General features: G+C 45.4%; 1 pseudogene; it reads right to left on the bottom strand.

The window, feature by feature from the left end:
- LOC114080965 (olfactory receptor 3A2-like) overlaps positions 1–13,554 on the bottom strand; it is a 127,851-nt pseudogene extending 114,297 nt beyond the window's left edge.
- Positions 13,555–14,310: the final 756 nt, after the last annotated feature.

The raw sequence follows: 14,310 nt of genomic DNA, 5'->3' as shown, positions 1-14,310 counted from the left end.
AATATTATAGGGGACTTACATAGATACATAAATGTTTTCATTCTTCCAAGGCCAACTCCACTAAGCCAATTTCACTCCATATTCATTGTTTTATAGAGCACAATTAAATGATTTCTAAATTTTGTACTAGAAAAATCATTGTGTACTTTGCCAAAAATATTTTCATTAGAATAAACTTCCCTTCGAATGTTGTAGTAAAAATGTGTCAATCTTCTTTAGCACATAAGTTTTACCCAGTATCCTTCCTTATGAATGTTCTGTTGTTTTTTTAATATTGAGTCCAAATCCTCAGGGTCAGTTTTTTCAGATGCAAATTTTGGCAAGGAAACTTTATCCTTCCATCGAGTTTTAGTAATTTGTAAAATTTATAATGTGTCATTTGGATCGCTGTGGTTTCAGTTTGGGGATTCATAATTTCTATTGAGCCTAATATTTCCTGACTCTATTGTTATAGTCTTCAGTGTTTTTAATTAGATGTGATTTTTTTTCTTAATCTACAACAATGGCTGGGTCGTTAGTCATTTTCAGTTTTATTTTTTATTACTTCTAACTATCTGCTAGCTTTGTTTTCTCATGTATAAAGTAGGAGGGCTCATAATAATAATGCTTCTGCTGTGGGGGTTACTGTGAGGATTAAGCAAGTTAATGCATATGAGCATTAGCTCAGTGCCTAGCACTCAGTTCAAACCTAGCACAAAAGAGCTCCTATCCTCCCCGACAACCTCTCTAGATTCATCTCCATTCCCATTCTCTCTGTTCCAAGGCACTTTGTGTTGTTTTATTCCTGAACACCTTCACCCAAACTGATTCTTCTCCCTAAAATTTTCTTCCTACCTTCTTGCATGTTTACCATCTTCCCCTGCCACCCACCCACCTCAGGCCTTACTCTAGTTAATTCCTGTGTTTCCTTCAAAATGCAACTCAAATCTCATTTTAGGTATGAAGCCTTCGTCTCTATCTGACTTAGTTGTCCCTTTGCCCTTCCTTCCATCTATGCCATCTCAAGGACATTAACAGAGTCTTTTTCAGACTGCAATCTATTAAGTGCCTAATATAGGTTAGTTGAATAAATGAGGGTATTGTGCCCAAATACTCTTCTCTACCTAAACATCTCCACATTCCACCAATCTCCCTGCCTTCTTTTTTCCTTCTTCCTCAGTCACTTCCTGGGTCTTCTCACCACCTCTCTTGAGTGAAACTCACTCCATTCTACACTCTTCAGACTGTTACTATATCTCAAAGGACAGCTGGAGAAAAATAGTAGAAATAAAACATACTTTAATCCCATAGGGTTAAACAGGGAAATGTTCCCACTCAGTAATTCCCCTGAGTGAGACATTTTGGTGGCTTCTCTTTACCCTTGAAATGAAGTGTCAAAGCCTTACCTTGATGGGACAAGCCCTACATGCTCTGGGCATGGCCACCCCTCTAGCATAATAATAATGCTTGTGCCATGGGGGTTACTATCACTTGGCTCCTTGCTCCAGCAGTTGGGCCACACAGGCTTGATTCTCCAGACCTCAGATGCATCAAGCTCCCTACTACCTGGGGGTCTTTGCCCATGTGTTTTCACTTCTTGAAAGTCTGCCTCACCCTCTTATCCCTTGACCCAGATGACACTTGTCCTCAGGTGTGATCCAGCCTAGGTTAGGCCCCTCTGTTATACAAATACACTAACTTTTATATCAGACTAGCACGTACCACAACTGCAAAAGTACTAATTTATGAAACTGGGGTAGAGGGCAGTCAAATATCTGTTTACTTAAACTGCAAAAGCTCTAAGGGAGCAGGGAGAGTGTCTTGTTCTTTGAAGTATCCGTAACTGAAGACTGAAGAAGTCGATCAGTCTTGTTGGATACATGAGATTGATCTGATGAGTGTGAAGCCATCCTAAAGGGCTTCCTCAGAAGAGCAGACTGTCTTAGAGACCACAGAAGATGACCCTGGAGACCACTAGATGCCACTGGGGCAGGAATGGTGTACCACATACAGTTACTGCTCCAACAGGAAGAGCAAGTGGGAAGGGGCAGTGGGGAAACTCTGAAGACCGAGATGACCAAGGCCATGGTGCTGGGAGAGGAGCCTACAAGCCCTGGGGGCACCAAGGCAACTGGACCAGGGCACATCTGCAAGGCCTGCATTTGCATACCCCATGCAGGCACAGTCTGAAGGGAATCGACTGCTTAGGGACTCCCCAAACCTTTTAATACCCCTGTATTTCCACATATATTGCCTTCAAAAGAGACTCATAACTTACCCATAGAGACCTTCTTTATACCCCCAACCCCAACACAGACACAAAGTCCAGTGCTGGGAAGATAGTATTTCCTTAATACATCAGATCAATGACTTGGAGGCTCTCTATGGAGTATTTCACCCAGGGCTGCCACATAAGGCTTCCTGGGTCACACAGTACACAACTCCAGGGAAGCAAGGCTTTAATCCCCTAAATGCAAAGTGAATGGCACAGCCCAGGATTTTACACCCCATCAAACTGAAAAACATGATTGGTATTTCCTCTTTTGGCTGAGAAAAAGAACAAGGACTTGATTAGTAATGTAACCTTCCCCTCAAAAAAAAAAAAAAAAAAACAAAACACACACACAAAAAAAACTGGGGTCTATAGGGGATTGCTATGATTAACATATAATTAATATAAAGTAAACTTTAGAAAGAAAAATATTAGAGCCACCTTAGCTACATATCATAAAACATTTTACTTTATTTAATGTGTCACCTGTGCCTGGCATAGTGGCCTTTTCTTGGTCCCTCAAGAAGGCTTGCCACAGTGAAGGAAGATATTCTGGGAATCACCTAAATCAAATAAATAATTCACTAAATGCCATATTTCACTTAATTTTGAATTGGTCTCATGTCTCACACCCATGAAGATAAAGCGGTATGGGGAAAATGAAGTTGAGAATAACCATCTTTACAAAATACTAAAAAGAATGAAAAATGCTCATACACATGAGTTGGGCTGATGGGCAATAAATATAGTAACAGTATCAGCTCTTTCATACTCATTTTCTCATTGCCTCCTCATGAAAATCCTGTAAGATAGGAAGGATATATATATTTATTACTGGGGATTGAACCCAGGGGCACTCAACTACTGAACCACATCCCCAGCCACTTTTTTGTATTTTATTTAGAGACATGGTCTTATTGAGTTGCTTAGGGCCTCACTAACTTGCTGACTTGCTTTGAAGTTGTGATCCTCCTGTCTCTGCCACTGGAGGTATGCACCATCATGCCCTGCTGTATTTTTTTTTTAAGTCCCTGTCAATCACAACCAGGCCACGATTGGCCCTGAGTTGCATGTAGCGATGTCCTCTACAGTGCTGGAGTTTAGATGTATGGACAAATCTTATATAATTCCACTTACATAAAGTATTTAGACTAATCAAATTTACAGAGATGGAAAATAGAAGGGTAGTGGCCAAGGTGTTGGGGGAAAAGGAAATTATTATTTACTAGGTACAGAGTTTCAGTTTTGCAAGATTGGTTGTACAGCCAGCTGAATGTACTTCACAACTTTGAGCGTACCCTTAAAAATGGTCAAGATTATAACTTTTATGTGTACTTTACAACAATTATATTCTTAAAGTATAATATATACCACAATATAAGACCATATACTCATAAACAGTGCATATACTTTGCCAACATCAGGTTGAAAACACTCTCTTGCTTATAACATCTGACATTTTACATAATTATAAAATGTCTAACCAAAATTAGGACTCAGCAAGTATGTTTATCTGTCAGGGTGGAGAAAAAAAAGTCTGATTGATCAACTGCATTTGGGAATGAAATGAGGAAGAATGTCTCCATCTTTCTCTATGCTAACAAAACAATTATGAAGCAAAAGAAGGGGTCTGGGGTTGTGGCTCAGTAGTAGAGTGCTTGCCTAGCATGTGTGAGGCACTGGGTTCAATTCTTAGCACCACATAAATAAATAAAAATCCATCAACAACTAAAAACCAAAAAAAAAAAAAAAAAAAAAAAAAAAAAAAAGAAGCACAAGAACAGGACAAAGCACTGAAAATAGTTGTTGTATAAATACATTCTTCTCTGGAATCATGCTTCCTCAAAGGTGACAGATGTGTATGCAACTTGCATGTGGGGCAGTATTGCGCTTGGCCCATTGATTTTGCAGTATCTGGGTATCCCATTTGCCCACAGGGATAAAGAACTGGGTTCATGTCTCTGGAAGGCAGGTACATACTTAATAAAATATATAGATATTTGGAAACATTAGGCCCAGATTTAAGGTCCCATAGATCCAGTCTCTTAAAAGCGCAGAAGAGAGACTCCAGTCTGTGGAGCTTAGCATTCTTCATTCCAAGCTGCAGATTCTATCCCATTACCATGGCAGTAAAGCTGAATCAGCCTCTGTTCATTTAGTGACACAGGTCACATGAGCCTTTGATGTTAGCTGCACTTGACCTCATTCAGAGAGGCTGCTGAGCTGGGCTTTCTGCCTGGGGCCCTGTGGCCATCAAATGTGCATCAGTTGGGAGTAAAATGACTAGTGAGCTGGGACTTCTACTGGAGTGTCACTGAAGTGCCATGTGACTGCTGGTGACTCAGTTCCTAGCTCTGGGAGCTTCAGGGGATCTGTACATGAGACTCAGTGATTTCTCAGGTGCCTTCCAGTCCTGATATGCTAGGTCCCAGATGGCAACTTTGAGGTCCCAGCAACTAGGAGGGGCTGCCCTGGAATATCACTTTGTAAACAAGACAGCAGAACCGGTACGCCTTTTCATGCTTTGTCTATGCTGCCTGCCACCTGAGGCTCTGTGACAGAGTGGATGGAGTCAGCCATCACTCTCACCAGATGGTAGGTGCTGTCCTGAGGGTTTCTGATCCACTCCACAGTTATGTGGCACATCTGTGTGCCCTTCTTACTAGACGCAAGAGAGGAGATCCCTGGTATGTAACCGTGGCAGAAGGTCTGGACATGGTGAAATGGTGGAGGGACATGGCAGCCACAACAGAGGACTTGGGCCCTGCCTTTGAGGTGTGACCAAGAGGAAAGACCTACTTACAAGACAAAGTGAAACCAAGCATCTGACAGGATGGACTGCAGATCCGAGGGTCTCAGCAGGAAGATGGTGATACCCTAGGGACAAAGGAAAAGAAAAATTTGTCCTCTGCATGCCGCTCACTGGAGGACCTCAGGGAGGGAGTTCACCCCAGGACTGAGACTCCATGAGAGGTGAGTGTGCAAAGGTCCAATCAGAATCCAGTGAGGGACATGTAGGTGACCCCACAGTAAGGAGGGATGCATCTTCAGATCTTCTTACCTCTCTAACTCCTGACCCCCATCCTCACCCCAGAACCTGCAAAGTTACATAATCACGACAGCTCCATTCTCCAAAAATGGCCTAGCTTTTCCAGCCTCTGAGCTTTTGGTCCTGCTGTTTCCCACAACTAATATGTATGATCCTGTCCCCATGTCCTTATGTCCCACCCTACCCTAACAGCCCAAGTGCTATCATTGTCTTCAAGCTTCTCTCCCTCCCCCTGTCCCTAGATAAAAGTCCCTTCTTCTGCCCAACTTAGGGCACTTTTCCAAGTCTACCTTAAAATCTAGATGTCTGTGCCCATGATCTATCTCCTACCAAACTGTGAACCAAAGAGGGCAAACTCCATCCTTACCACCCAAGTCCTCACATGTAGAAGGTGCTCAGAATATACCTGTTGATTCATTGCTTGGATGGAGGGATGGGTAGATGGATGGGTGGATGGCTGGATGGATAAATGGATGGGTGGATGGATGAACGAATGAATGGATGAATACATGGATGGATACATATATGCATGGATAAACAGATGGAAGGATGGTTGGATAGAGGAATGAAGGATGGTGGGTAAGGTAGCATGGGTATATGGATACATGAATGAGTGGCTGGGTGGCTGAGAGCAGGTGGGTGGTGGATGATGAGTGAGGACAGGGAGAGGTGGATGCTCACTAAATGGCTAGAAAGAGATAAAGGGTGGATAGTTGGACGGTGAATAGAGGGAATGAAATAGGTAGGCTAGGCTTACCTTATTCAGTTATTCCCATGTTTTAACTTGGGATCTAAGGTTTGGAAGGGAAATTCCTCCCCACCTGCCCATCAGGAATGGTAGAGCAGGGCAGCATGGCAGCAGGCCTGCCCTCACCCTGCCTGCCTCACAGAGCAGTCTGGAAAGGCTCAGAAGTTCACTCACCTCTTTCACAGAGATGCATGTGGCCCAGATCAGCATGAACATCCTCCCCAACAGCTGCAGCCACCCTATCTTGTGCATCAGGGCCAAGGGGTGTGGGAGGGCCTGTGGGGGAAAGTGAGGAGGGGGAGGAGAAAAGTGAGGAGGGTGGGCAGCACCAGCTCCAGGGACCACAACACACACAGCCCTCAAGCTAGACCAGAGGCCAGTCTGGAACACCATCTCTGTAGAGAGCCTGAGAGGGAATGGAAGGCCCCTGCCCCTGCCTTCCCTACCCTTGGTGGGAACCAGAACTCCACAGTGAGCAGGACAAGCCAATCTGTGCGATTCCTCCACATGCCCTGTGGCATTCATCCCTCCCAGAACCCATCCATCACCAGACACTCAGCAGGGCCTCTTAACATAGTCAACAAAGCCCATCTGTGCTCTGGTGTTGGGTGGGAAACCAAGGCCCAGAGGGGTGGGTAGTTTGGCCAAGTGACCATACCCTCCTCCCATCTCCTGTGGCCCTGACAGCAGAAACACCCAATGCATTCTAGATTCAGATCAAAAGCCTGGATAGGGCCTGGGTTTCCTGATTCCCCAACTTTCCCCAACCTGAATTCCCCTGGGGCTAAGTGCCTGGAGCTTAGCCCTCCTAAGTTCTAAAGACATATTCAGTTCCCTGGAAACTTTGAAGGTGACCCGCACACAAATCTCTATGCCTCTCTGGGCCTTAGTTTCCCCACCTGCCCAGGGAAAGCTCCAAGCTCCTCCATATCTGACCTCCCCATTCACCCCCAAAGACCAACGTACCTCCTCCTCCCGAGGACGGTAGTAAGAGACGAGAGTTGGGGTGTTGTTGTAGAAGAAATAAAAACAGAAGGACAGGAAGAACATGTACTTGGCAAATTTCTTCCACTTCATGTGCAACAGTGTGTGCAGGGCCTCCAGAGTCAGCATCTCATGCCGATTCTGGGGACAGAACACCACCAGTCACCATGGAGATGAGGAGACAGGAAGGACCACTTTCAAAGGGCCCATCATGAGCTCCGAGTCAGTGGGGCCCTTGGCTGAAGGGACCCGTCTTTATGCCCAATGGACTGGTTTGGCTGGAAATGGTGGAAAGGCACCTGGGCTCTTCCCAAAGCACACAGACAGCAGGGAAATGCTCCAGGAGAATGGGCTTCCAGCAGGAGCATCTGCTGCACAGCAGGGAGGGAAGGCTAGAAAGGGGTTCTACTGCCAATCCCCCTCTTCACTGTCCTTAGGAGCCCCTGACCCTCTCTGCGCCTCAATCTCCTCATCTATAAAATGAGGACAATCCCTGCCCTACCAACCAGGCTCCTGCAAGGATCCAGAGATACCCTAGACAAGGCAGGCTCTGGGAAGCAAAACTTGGTAAAATTCCAACAGCCTTCTGTCTCACTCCTCCCAAGAGCTAAAAACCTCTCAGAGCTGATCCTCTCTATTTACCTCCAATTTCACTAATCTCCTGCTCCAACCTCCTCCAGGAAGCCATGCACTGACTGACCCTCATGTGGAACTAGGTTTGGGAGGAGAGAGGATTCCAAGCCAGGCCATATGGACTACACACACGCCCCAAACTGCCCAGGATTCTGGGACCCAGAGACCCTTCACCATTAGGGTCCACAATCTGAGGCTGACCAGGAACAGTTGAGCCTAGCATCTCCCCAGCCCCTGATACCTGCTTCCATGTCTAATTCTGCTGCTGAGAGAAAGCCCCGGGGACTCCAGGCACCATGGAGCTAGCACTCTGGGTCTTCCCAGTGGCAGACTGAGGTCCCACCCTAGCTTCCTGCCCCTCCCAACTGCCCAGGAGACACCATCAATGTTGGTGTTGTAAACGATTATCTCCAGCACAGAATTGTCTGTTGTGGTGTCCACGTTGGTGTGGTCATACAGTGAGGATGACACAGTCAGTAAAGTTCCTTGACAGGCTCCGGAGTGGCTTCTCCTTGATTTCATGACTGAGGATGTACTTCAGGATCTGGGGATAGGAAGGGGAACAACAGTCAGCCACAGAATGGGGCTTGGGCCCAACAGGGCTAGGCCAGCCAGAGGCAGGGCAGGCCCCAAAAGATGCTTCCATCAAGATAAGGTTTGAGTCTCACATCTGCACCATGACCCCTGGGCCCCTGCAGTATCAGTGGAATGGGTGCAAACCTCCAGTTCTGCCCATCTCACTGGGGACCAAATATGTGAAGGCCCTTCATAGGCTACACAAAGCTGCATAATCAGTTCTTAATCCTGGCACCAGCTGTGGCTCCAGTTCAGTGAAGGACCCAGGAATGGATTTTTTTTAAATTTGTACCAGGAATTGAATACTTAACCACTGAGCCATATCCCCTGCCCTTTTTTATATTTTGAGACAGTGCCTTGCTAAGTTGTTGAGGCTGGCTTTGAACTCGCTATTCTGCTTCAGCCTTCCGAGCTGCTGGGATTGCAGGTGTGTGCCACTGTGCCTTGCCAGAAATGATCATTTTTTGAAACAATTTCTAATTGGTCTGGAAGAAGACCAATTGGTCTGAAGAAGCTAGAAGTTGATGTCCAGGTTCTCATTCCACCCTCAGTCAAACTGAGGCTCACCGCTCTGGCCAGACAAGAGTGACACAAGATGCCAGCCTTATGGAAAGGCCTGTGGGGTTAGTGATCCTCAAACTCTGCTGCGTGTTAGAGTCTCTGGGGGAAGTTTTAAAACTCCCAAACCACTGCCAACTACTGAAATCCAGATTGCAGTGTGGGAGGGTAGACCCAGGAGACTACTAGGTAGAGGTGATTAGAAGGCCACCACTCTCCAGCTCACTACTGCTTGAAGGCTGAGCCCCGAGTTACTCAAGGTTGGGTCTAGGGCTTCCTGGGTCACGAGTCTAAGACATAATAGGAGGTGCTGTTGGGGTGGGAGGTGTCACAGCATGGATCCCTGTGCTGGGCAATGGGGACACAAAACTGACTGGATAAGACCCTGTCCTCCGTGATTCACAGAACCATCTAGTCCTGCTCACTAAAAATCCACCCAGAAGAGAAAACTGATGAGTGGCTATCAGGCCAGGGCTGGCAATTTCCTATAAAGCCCATGGTCAAAGACTTCAGAACCAGAAATGTGCAGAGATGGGGGTGCGTTGGCCTGAGTCCATCCAACAGGCAGGTCTGTTCCTGCTCCCTGTGGCTTTCTTCCGCAGTGAACCCATGGCTCTGGGCACTTTGTCCAGCTTCTCTGCACCTTCCATATCACATTGTACTGCACATTTCCTGTCTTACTGGATAAACACCCGCCTCCTCCCCCTTCAAGTGTTTACAATTTCTAGAAATGGTCAAGTGAGCAGAGTTTCTTCTGATTGCTCTGTCTGCATCATTGAGCCCAAGGAATGTGAGCTTAAGGCTTGGTTGTGTACTTGTCATTAACAACTTGCTTTCCAAATAATTCCTACTGGCTTATTGGGCTTTGGGCTTTTAGTATATTTGGAAATGTCCATATCAACTCATGTTCACTGGTATTTGATTTTTTTTTAATGGTTTCACCAATCATGAGGGTGAGATCTGACTTCCTGGTGTGGCTTTTATTTCTGTTTCCAAGTGCAAAGTCCCAAGGCCTCAAAAGGGTAGATGCATTTGCCGAATCTCTTAACTTTCAGTGGATTCTTTATCTCCTGAAAGTTTCCCTGTTGATTGTTCTGAATGAAGGTAGGTGTGATTTCCCTAGACCCTGACTTCAGGTTCAGAGGAGCCGAGCAGAGTCCAAGCCCAGTTTTTGTGGCAATTGGCAGCTGGCTACAGATACAAGAGTCCAGCCAAAATGGAAGCATTCAGTGAGACGCACTTCATGTGTGGAATCCACAATTGACAGAGGTGTGTTTTAAGGTTACTTGTAAAGTACACGTCACATCCTTTGTACCAGTGAAGTTAATATTGAGTATGTGAGTATTCTTCAGAAAGCCTGCTGATAGACATTCACTGGCACCCCAGATAGTGTGCAGGGTTAGGGTTAGGGGGCCTTTGAAGTCCCCAGGGCTACAGGGCATGGCACACCACTGAGTGAGGCCCAGGATGGAAGCAGGGCCTTGGCCCACCCCACTCAGATCCTTTCTCCACTCAGCTGCTAGGCCTGGAGCTCTTGTTCCTTCCCTCAGAGCTGCTCCTCCCACTGGGTACAGAGCAGAACATGGCGAGTATGTCCCCAAAATGCTGGAACTCAAGATGGGGAAGAAGAACCCACACTCAATCCCCAACACTTCCTCCAAGGTGGAGCTGATCAACCTGGGAAAGAATCCAAGTGACAGAGAAGGTGGACCACGAGGCTGACAGTGGCTGTCATCAGTGAATGAGAGCCCAAGAGGGACAAGAAGAGGGCTTGAGAGGAGGGCAGAGTCCCTGCTCCCAGCCTTTCCCAGGGAGGGCCCTGGGAAGGAGGCAGCCTGTGCAGAGCAAGGCTCAGGGGTGGGTGCAGGAAATCTCTGCCTCAGAGCTTCTGAACCTCAGGATAGCAAGCTCTGACACAGTGCAGAAAGGCTCCCTGCAGAAAGTCTGTCAGCAGCTACAGATCTATCCATTAAGTCAGAGTACAGAATAATCCAGCCAGGACAGCCAGAGGCCTCCATGAATGATCACAATCTGGGAAGATGAAGGACCACTACAGGTTTAGAGCACTCATGCACCACAGGAGAGGCAGCCAAGAAATTCAAACTTCCAGCATCTTAAGATTCCAAAATCAACCACACAACAAGCTCTACAAAGGACATGCCAGAAAGAAAATACTCACTCAACAGCAAATATCAAAGGCACCAGGGAACTGGAGGAAACACACCCATCATATTCTCATAAAGAAGTAACACTAGAGATAGGGTGGTACTCACCAGCAGGTGACCAAGGAACAACTGCAATGAGGACACTCTGGGGTGAGACTCAAGGACCCAGAGGAGCCTGAGCATTGGTGGGCAAAGAGAGGTCATCCAGAGGAATCAAAAGACACTGAACACTTATAGGTGACAGGTGATCGATCACCCAGAGGACACTGAGGAGACTGCATGCTGGAGGACGAGGATGCTGACCCTCCGTTTCAGAGTCCATGGAGAATATCCCTTGTGGGAAGTCACCCCTGAGATATTTAGCATCTTCACTCGGCCTTGAGCCAAGGAGATTTTGGTTTGGCATTGCAAGTTATTTTGTGGCTCCTCCCACTTAATGGATTACACAATACACGTGACCTCAGTCTTCACTGGGCTAAGGAGACTGGTTGTAACCCACTGGGCCTGGACAGCCCACCTCCTACCTTAAATGGTGAAGAACATTCTATGGAAAAACCTTTGATATTTCCCCCATATAAATAAACCAATGCGGGCTCTTGCGTGCTCTCTTTCCAGTGTGGAAGCTCGACCCCTAAGATCGAAGAGCCATTCAGCCCTCACTTTTCAAAATTGCTTTCTGTGTCATGTAGTTTGTTTTTTTTGCCACCTTCTTTTCTTAGCTTTATCTTACAGCTAGCCTGCATCATGCAGAAGAGACCCAAATTCCACTGCCTGGGGGGATGTGGGCGAAAATGCCTCAGTGCAACATCTCAGGTACCTCGGTGATGGTGGGACAGGGGTGCTTTTTAACAGGTCTCAGGATGTTTTCCATGGTGGTGGGAAATTTTCCTTTGCACATATCACACTGTCCTGTCCAGGTGGGAATTGTGCCTGATCCATAGTTCCCAGAGTGTTTCTATTCTGATGAAAATATAGTGCCCAGTCGCATGTCATGAAAGATCCTAATTATGGTTGGAAACGTGGCTTTAATCCACTGGTCACCAGGACCTCAGAAATCCTGGGCATGGTCTAATCAACAATAAGAGCACAGCCACATGATAAAGGTATGGAAATGGAGGATAATGAGTAATGAAACCAGGTCCTCAGTGCTCTTGGAATTGAGATCAAGTAACAGTTGTCATTTGGTTTCAGACTCTGTTGACAAGCTTGTCTGAATGGAAGCACCAAAAGTGAAGCAAGGTTTTTTGAAAGAGGAACTATCTAGATTTCTCCAATTTTCCTCAGTAGTGTTGATGTGAATAGTGTTCTAAGATCAAAGAAGGTGTCTTTACATTGGATGGAAAGGCACTCACCCACACAGTTTATTTAATGATCCAGGTGGCATATGGCTGAGAGAAGACTAAGCACTGGAGGTCAAGGGTCACTTACCCACAAGACCCAGCGGTGGCTGAGAACTGGTGGGCCAGGGGTGCTCACCAATAGAATCCAGAGGAGACAGAGCACTTTTGGGTGAGGGGCACTTACCCAAAAGACCTAGAGGAGGCTGAACACTAGTGAGGGAGGGGCACTCACCTTCATGGAAAGAAAGTTCTTCAAAAATATTCAAATATCAAACTCAATATTTGTATTTGACAACACAGTGTACATATTAGAACTGTTACCATCCAGAGAATAGAATTGTCTTCTTACAAAAGACTCTTTTCAGGGCTCCCTTCATGTCTCCACTTCTCAGATGAAGGGGTTCAGCATGGGGATCACCACAGTGTACATCAGAGCCATAATAGAATATTTCACGCTAGATTTGTTAGCTGATGAACATAAGTAGAGACCAATAATGCACCCATAGAACATTGACACCACCAGTAGTTGGGAGGCACAGGTTAGAAGGCCTTGTGGATACCACGAGAAAATTCATGCATAGGACATGAATTTTGAGGAGAAAATTCATGCATAGGACACAGTGATCAATAGGAATGAGATGACAATAATGAGTCCTCCTGTAATAAATATCATCAACTCATTGACATGATTGTCAGAGCAGGCCAGCTTCAGCGGAGAAGATATGGCATATAAAAAGTGTAATATCATGTTGTCTGAACAGAAAGATAGTCTGGCCATGAGCAGATTGTGCAACGTGGAATGGAGCATGGTGAGCACCCGGGACAGCATCACCAGGGAGAGACAGGGCTCAGGGCTCATGACAGCAGTGCAGTGCAGGGGGAAGCAGATGGCCACATAGCAGTAATAAGCCTTGGCAACAAGGAGAATTCTCTCAAGACTTCCAGAAAGCAGGAAGAAGTATATTTGAACCAGGCAGCCTGCAAAGGGAATGGAACTTCACTCTGTGTGTTCTGGAGCTTTGTGACAGAGAAAAAGCAGAGGTCAGAGAAGGCAAGATATTGAGAAACAAATACACAGTTGTGTGAAGATGGGAGTCCAGGTGAATGAGAATGAGGATGAGGAGGTTCCTTAGGATGGTGGTAAGATACATGGCCAGGAACAGGGCATTGAACAGATTTTGATACTCTGGCTTCATGGGCAGGCCCAGGAGGAGAAAGTTGGAGATGAGAATTTGATGCCTTCCTGTCATGCTCTATCTCCAGTATTTTTAAGAGAAAATAATATAATCCCTTAACAATCCAAAGAGATGAATATTGTTCTATTATCATACATTGTCTGATACTCACTCGATAATAATTGATCTCATTTTCTTTATAATAATTGGAATTGTTAAAGCTCAAAAGTATATTCTTTGCATAATTATTGTTGTCTTTTTTATTAACTTCTCTGTAACATGTTTGAGTATTTCATCCTTTCCTAAACACTCTTAACTATTGACTTTTGAAACAAAATACATTGTTATTTTTCACACCTGTTTTGGATGGTAATTCCAGGGAAACATAAGTGACTGCTATTACATCTATATATATATATGTGTGTATATATATATATATATATATATATATATATATATATATATATATTGATGTTCTCAAGGATTTTATATGCTATACTAGTATATATCTGTATACACTAGATATAAACTCTTCTACTCCAATGTCTTATATCACCATTTAAAACTCAGATGTAGGGTCTGGGGATGTAGAACAGTGATACAGTGCTTCTCTAGTATGTATAAGACTCTGAGTTTGATCCCCAGCACTCCAAAAAATAAATTACAACATAAAATGAGAATCAGCCAGTAACCTTTATATCTTTTTGTCCCATAACCATTATCTTCCCTTCTGTGTGTCATCGTGGGGACAAGTGCATGGAGTACTGCATACATGGCATACGTTAAGGGCGTCTGAGTGTCAAATCACTCCCCCGTGCTAGGCTTGTCAGA

The sequence above is a fragment of the Marmota flaviventris genome, chromosome 17, assembly GCF_047511675.1.
Source record: "Marmota flaviventris isolate mMarFla1 chromosome 17, mMarFla1.hap1, whole genome shotgun sequence".
Taxonomy (NCBI): domain Eukaryota; kingdom Metazoa; phylum Chordata; class Mammalia; order Rodentia; family Sciuridae; genus Marmota; species Marmota flaviventris.
This window is presented reverse-complemented; position numbering and strand designations above follow the sequence as displayed.